General features: G+C 29.6%; 1 pseudogene across 1 annotated transcript; it reads right to left on the bottom strand.

Moving 5' to 3' along the window:
- Positions 1-1,206: 1,206 nt before the first annotated feature.
- Positions 1,207-2,994, bottom strand: LOC145032063 (LOB domain-containing protein 10 pseudogene; annotated as a pseudogene). The gene is made up of 4 exons (XR_013677073.1): positions 2,949-2,994; positions 2,724-2,804; positions 2,553-2,631; positions 1,207-2,159 (listed from the first exon to the last, which is right to left on the bottom strand). The product of XR_013677073.1 is annotated as an LOB domain-containing protein 10 pseudogene (transcript).
- Between the last annotated feature and the right edge of the window lie 4,788 nt (positions 2,995-7,782).

The raw sequence follows: 7,782 nt of genomic DNA, 5'->3' as shown, positions 1-7,782 counted from the left end.
ATCAATTTATATGGTTAAATAAATCATATGAAAGAAAACTTTATAATGCATTTTATGGATAATCAGAATGATAAAAGTTAAACTTGATGGATCCAATTTGATTTCACTCCATGCTCAAATTGCATGAAATAAAAAGTCCCAAAATCAGAGCTTGTGAAAAAAAGATACAAAGGACTCAGTTTAGAGTCCGCGAAATTAACTTTATTTTTACAAATTGTTTGCGAGAGATTATAAAGATGGTAGTTCTAATTTTACAGAATTTAACATATTTTTCGATGATTTGATTTCACGAAATTACTTTTGTCAAAAAAATCTATATGCAATTTAAAAAGGATTTTTTTTTTAGAAAATTTAGTGCTCGTTTATAAAAGAGAAATTAAATAATTTTTAACTTTTAGTCTACCGATCTTTTTATAATGACATGTCTATAATGATATGTGAAATGCATTAATTTTTATTTTGATCTATTATGATTTTGACGTAGATAGATGATAAAAACAAAAAATGAAAAGATATTTGATTTCTTTTTATTATAAAAATCTAAATGCAATCATTTATTGATATTGTATTCCATATTTGACATTTTATTGAATAACACTTGTTTCATTACTTCCAAATAAAAACAAGATAAGATGAGAGAAAAACCAAAAAGGAAAAGTCAACTTGCTTTTACATATGTTTTTAACATTTTTTATGATTGTTGGGAGAATATGTACAAAATATTCCATGCATAATATCAAAGCTGTCGTCATTTGTCCAACTTACAAAAATGACTCATAAATTTACTACCATCATATGTATGAATTCGAACTTAAAAACCTAAATCAACTAATTATACAAACTACTCTCAATTCATCAAGCTTACATTTGTGTTTATAAACTTGATCTATTGTTTCCTTGTCATCGACGACGTCAAAAAACCTGATGTTCTTTTATAAACTTGATATATTATTTGTTTATTTTATTCTATTGTAACAAACTGATTTTTTTTATAAGCTTGATATATTATTTCCTTATCATGTTTGTAGAAGAAAATAAATTAAAATAGTTATAATGCTCGCAAATGTTGCATGGACTCAGATCGGTTTAGGTGATTTATGTTCAAAATTTATCTGAATATTTGAGTATGATAAACATGAAATAAAATAAATTAACTAACAGAGTAACAGACATTTAAATTAAACAATTTAGTAAAATAAAATACGCTAAAGAGTAAAAAAAGGCAATTTAACTAATTAAACTAAATCAATTTTAAAATTAAATAAGAACAGAAAATTGTGTGGAGAAAGGCAGTACGACAAAAATCAACAACATCCAAAGCATCTCCCTTCCCGGCCGGTTACTCGGCTCCTTGCGGTGGCAGCGGTTGTCGGTGGAGCAACAGTTGCCGGTGAAGGTTGTGCTGTGGCTGGTGTTGAATCTGATATATATTATTATCATAAGAGCCACCAAGTGATAAAGACGGCGTCATGGCCGCGGCGGTGGTCATGTGGCTGAACTCGCCGCCGCTCACCTGCCCAGACGCTGCTGAAACCGCATCGAACCCACCGGAAAATCCCAAATGATCACCTGACGACCGCTGCTGATCGTAGTTTCTTATCACCTCCGGCTGTCCTCTCTCACCGTTAGTTACCCCAATCTGTTGCTGATGATCCTGAAGAATCTGCTGAACTTCCCGGAAACTCCTCGGTCCGGTCAACCCCAAAACCGGCTCCGGCTGCATGTTGTAAGGTAAAACCGACTGTTGAATAAACCCTTGATTCAAAATCGGAAGCATAGCCGAAGGTCCGATGTAATTAGCTAATTCCCGTTTAGCATTTTCCAAATCGATCTGGACTTGTCGTAACCGGTGTTGAAGAATCGAGATTAATCCGACACAGCCGTAAACCGGATCACGCAGCCTGGCGTCGGCTTCATAGGCCAAGGAGTTAACGGCGTCTTCTCGTTGGGTGGCGCTGAGCTCGTTGAGGATTTTTGCGACGTTGCTTGCTCCGAACACTTTGTGTACGTTGGCGAATTTCTGAGGCTGATCCGGTGGAAAATAGGGTGCGAAAACGCATTCTTGTGTGCATTTACGACGCAAAAACTTGCAGGCTGCACATGGTGAATTCGAAGACATTTTCTCCTTTACCTTCACAACTGCATACATAGTTTCACAACTGCAAAAGTAGATTTAATTAATTAGTTAATAAAAGTATATACAAAAGAAATGAAATCATTGTGATCGATCGTGTTGACAGACTAGATCTGTTGATTGTGATTAGACACACACACATTCATGCGAGTGATCAGAGAAATGAATATTAATTGTTAATTGAATTCAGAGAACCTTCATTTTAGTTAGGTTTTTAATTTCACACGGCTGACTTGTTAAATTATTACATCGACGAATGAATCGAGTGTAAGAATATGACAAAATCAAAAAAAAAAGCACAACACAAGGAGAAGAAAGAGGTGAAGCTAGGTTTTAGAGGATGAAAGATGAATGTAAATTCTACAGAAATCTAGAACTGAAACAAAATAGATTGATATTCTTTCTAATTACACCCCACCTCTATTTATTGTTAAATTGTTTTTTTCTTCGAAACCTGTTTGGATCGCACGCTTGTTCTTCCTTCTCCAGACGAAAACCTAACGATATGGTAAAATTTTGTCAGATGAGTTGCCTCAGCTCATTTCACTGAATTGGATAAAACAGGAGAAATTTCACGTAAATTGTGCACCTTCAAAGAGAGATGTAGAAGCTAATTTTTAAGTTCTATCACAACAAGTCAACAACCGCTTGATCCTATCTTCATAAAACCCTAAATGAGATGGAGAGTAGAAACATGAAATCAGTTCAGTTTTTCAAAAAGATTAAGAGGGCATGAAATCAAACTAGCTAGAAACAAACAAACAAACACACACATGCACTCAAGTGTTTTGAAGGATGATAGTAGAAGCATTACCTGGACGTAAACGGCGTCATTTGTCTGTGTGTATGGATATATATATATATATATATATATATATATATATATATATATATATATATATATATATATATATATATATATATATTATGAAATTATGAAAATATGAATGATGAGAGAGAGAGAGAGAGAGAGAGAGAGAGAGAGAGAGAGAGAGAGAGAGAGAGAGAGAGAGAGAGAGAGAGAGAGAGAGAGAGAGAGAGAGAGAGAGAGAGAGAGAGAGAGAGAGAGAGAGAGAGAGAAGGCGCGTGTGGTGTAATGTGTATCTCCTCCGGTGAGGGAGAGTATTGACCGTCGGATTAAGTTTCGGGGGTTTGTTGCAGCATGGTGAGAGAGGAAGAGAGTGACATGACCTACATGATTCTGAACCAGGACTTAAATGCCCCCTGAGTTTCCTCTTTGTCCCTGTACTGTTTATTTTATATTTCCATTATTACCCTTCCCTTTCTTTTCTCACAATTTTCCAAAATAAAAAAGATTATATAAATTCATTAAAACTGATTTTTATATTTAATCGTTTCGTAACATTCTATTATATATATAAAGAAAATCCATATTCATTTAATTATTCAGTTAATAATAATAGCTTAAAATTGGAAAATACATCTCAAATACAACAATTAACATTAAATAATTCAGAATGACCAGAGCCGTTTCAAACATATTTTGAAGTCAGGGCAAGAGAAAAATATGGGACGTTAAAATATCATTAAGTTTTTTTATAATAACTCAATAATTGAAGGAAAAATACATATATTATCTTCTAGATATAATTTTTTCATAAAATATTTGGGGTCCAGACGGTGGGCAACCCGGGCGACAGTCCAAGGCTCACGTCTCTAGGGGTCCAAAATTTATGGGCTATTTAATATATATTATTAAAAAAATATATTATCTAAATGATTTTTTATGGTGTAAAGTTGGTTCAAACTCAAATTAGCTCAAAAGATAAACAATTTTGTTTGCTTGTTATTGCTAAATGAACACGTTTATACCAAAGAATAAATGATATTTTTTAATTTTTATTTTATTTCTCTTTGAGGGGCGCTTTTTTTCCTTTCGCATCGGGCCTCACATATGTTTAGACCGTAAGAGATAGGTCATGGACAGTCGTTCCTATCGTTTATCCTATGAGACGGGCCTAAGAAAGAGTTTTGTAGTTCATATTCGATGCACCAAAAACAACATATTAGAATTAAAAAGAAATAATAATAATAATAATAATAATAATAATAATAATAATAATAATAATAATAATAACAACAACAACAACAACGATCATACAATCATAATACAAGCCAGACCTTAGTGAAAGCGTAATATTATTTGATATTATGATTTGGGGCAAGATCAATTTATCTTGGTGAAAGCATAATATTATATGGTATTATGATTTGAGGCGCGAAATTTAACAACCTTGTATTTTATTTGGAGAAAAATTGCTCTTAATTTTTAATTAATTTTATATTATTTATGTTTAACTATAAAAAAAATTAATACACACCTTGTTAATTTTTTTTCTCCATTGTGCATACATATCAAACACTTTGGACATCATTTCATAACCTATTAAAAATGTGTTAAAATGAAAACATTTGTGTTTAAATATTGTAGAAAGTATATTTGTTTTTATTCATTGAGCAAAATGCAAGGGACAACTTGGAGAGTTGACCTGCTCCGGGCAAGGAGAAGATCCCTTGCCAGAAAAGTTTCTCTATTCTTTTTTAGGGAATATGACTTATCAAGGTAATTAACTTTTCGGTATGTTCACATCTGGGTAACTATCTTTTTTTTTGTACATATGTAGGTAACAAACTTTTTGGAAGTGTTCACATATGACCATTATGACCTGCTATAGCAGGTTAAATCCTAGATGTGAACTCTTTCAACAAGTTTGTTACCTAGATGTGTACAAAAAAAATAGTTACCCAAATATGAACAAAATGAAAATTAAAAATTAAATTACATGAATGGTCCCTATGGTTTGGGGGAATTTGTGGTTTTTGTCCCTAATTTATTTTTTAACTTAAATGGTCCCTACTATTTATTTTTGTTGCGCGTTTGGTCCCCGTCTTACCTAAAAATACTATTGTGCCCTTATTAATTTATTTTTTTAATTAATTTTCTTATCTATGTGTTTATTTTATACATATTTAAAAAAATTAATAGACCACACATATTTGTATCTCATCGGATGATCTCTACTGTTTATTTTGAATTATTTTTTTTTAACTTGGATGATCCTTATTGTTTATTTTTGTTACGCGTTTGGTCTTTGTCTTATCTAAAAATACTATTTTTCCCTTATTAATTTTTTAAATTAATTTTCTTATTTATGTATTTATTTTTTATAAAAAAATTAATATACCCCAAATATATGTATCTTATCACCGTAAATCTGAAACCACATTTGAGAAATTTAATTTGAGTCTTACCATTCACCATCTCATCTCTGATCCTCCCCATCTTCTATTTATTTTCCATCTTTAGTAACATCAACGTCTTCACCGTCCTTTTTTTTTTTTTGGTACTTTCAACTCTGGAGAACCAACACCATAACCTACTGTCTCTTCATATTTAGTGGGTTGTAGTGTTGTTTCGACGGAGTTGAAGGACCGAAAAAAGAAGTGATGATGAAGACGTCGATATCACTAAAGATGAAAAATAAATAGAAGTTGAGAATGATGAAAGATGGGATGGTGAGGAGATACAGATATGTGAGGTCTACTAATTTTTCTTAAACATATAAAGCATAAGTACACAAACAAGAAAATTAATTAAAAAAATTAATAAGGGCACAATAGTCTTTTTAGGTAAGACAGGGACCAAGTTCGTAACAAAATTAAATAGTAGGGACCATCCGAGTTAAAAAATTAAATTAATTAAAAAATAGATAGTAGGGATCATCCGATGAGATACAAATATGTGTGGTATATTAATTTTTATAAATATGTAAAAAATAAACATAGATAAAAAAATTAATTAAAAAAATAAATTAATAAGGACACAATAGTATTTTTAGGTAATATGGGGACCAAACGCGCAACAAAAATAAACAATATGAACCATTTAAGTTTAAAAAAATAACTTAGAGATCAAAACCACAAATTCCCCCAAACTACAGGGACCATTCATGTAATTTAATTTTTACTTTTCGTTTTGTTCATATTTGGGTAATTATTTTTTTGTACACATCTAGGTAACAAACTTGTTGAAAGCGTTCACATTTAGGATTTAACCTGCTATAGCAGGTCATAATGGTCATATGTGAACACTCCCAAAAAGTTTGTTACCTACATATGTACAAAAAAAAGATAGTTACCCAGATGTGAATATACCGAAAAGTTAATTACCTTGATAAGTCATATTCCCTTCTTTTTTATGCAAAAATTTGTTCATGCTTATATTATTAAGCTACATTTACAATGTCTTATTTGATATATATATATATATATATATATATATATATATATATATATATATATATATATATATATACACACATACACACACTAGATGTGTGCCCGCGCAAAGCAGTGGTGATAAATAGGTTTTTGGGCTAATAGTTTTCTTACGGGAAATAATTATTAGATTTTGTTATTAGTTACTATGTAATAAGAAAAATTACCACTTTTAATTAAAATATTTATGTTTAGAACTTATATTTATATTGTATGTTTATACATTTGATGTAAATTAATTATTATCGGCATCTAGTTTAAGAAATATAAATTAACTTATTTTGATGGATATAATATTTTAAAATTGTTATTTTGCTCCAAATTAATTTTTTAATAACCTTCCTTAATTCAAGTATTTAAAGTTTTGGTAAGTATTAATGGTTTTGTTATGCATAATTGATTTGTACAAAAAACTTTGTATCTTGTACTTTTTAAAATTTAAGAAATGTTGAATATGCTTTTTATATATATATATATATATATATATATATATATATATATATATATATATATATATATATATATATATATATATATATATATATATAACTTTTGAGCATTTAAATATTTAAATTGTGATTTAATGAGGAAAAAGTTGATTTAATATTGTAGACCATAATCACTTTTAATATAAATAATTTTTAATTATTTCACAGAATGTGGTTTTTTTTAGAAAATAAATGGATCAACTATATACGGTAACGTGTAATTTAGACAAGTAATCAAAATAAATTTTCAGATATTAACTTGAATTCTTTCCACTATGTTGGTTTCAAAAAGAATATAACAGAGTGCAACATTTTATAGAAAAAATAATAAATAAATAAGTTCTATTTATGTATTTAAAAACAACTACCATAAGATTTCGTTCTTATTCTCTTAGTAAAAATACAAAAAAATATATTTAAAATTTGAAGTGAATAGTTTTTGCAAAAAACATGTAGTAAGTCATTATTTTGTAATTCTTTTAGAAATGGTGTTTGCAAAGATGTAAGTGCATTAAATGTGTCGCTGACACTGACATAGTGTCTCTAAAATAAACGAATTAAATATAAAAAGACACATTTACATGTCTTTAAGAATCCAGATTTGACAAATCAAAACACACATTTTTGTATGTTTAATAAAGAATTATGATGATCGTATTTACTGAAAGATCACGACAAACAGTGTATTTGGTTGAATGCTAATTATTTTTATTTTTTTGAAAGAAAATATGTTATTAAAAAGTTAGAAGAAGATGCTTAGATATAGAAACACATTTACAAAAGAACTATATTTACATAGAATAGATAAGAGATGATGATAATGGGACTATAAATCTAATCGTAGCCGGTTAATTTACTCAA

Source organism: Lactuca saligna, chromosome 2 (genome assembly GCF_052625555.1).
Source record: "Lactuca saligna cultivar CGN05327 chromosome 2, ASM5262555v1, whole genome shotgun sequence".
Lineage (NCBI taxonomy): Eukaryota > Viridiplantae > Streptophyta > Magnoliopsida > Asterales > Asteraceae > Lactuca > Lactuca saligna.
The sequence above is the reverse complement of the archived record's forward strand: the minus strand, read 5'-3'. Positions and strand labels throughout refer to the sequence as shown.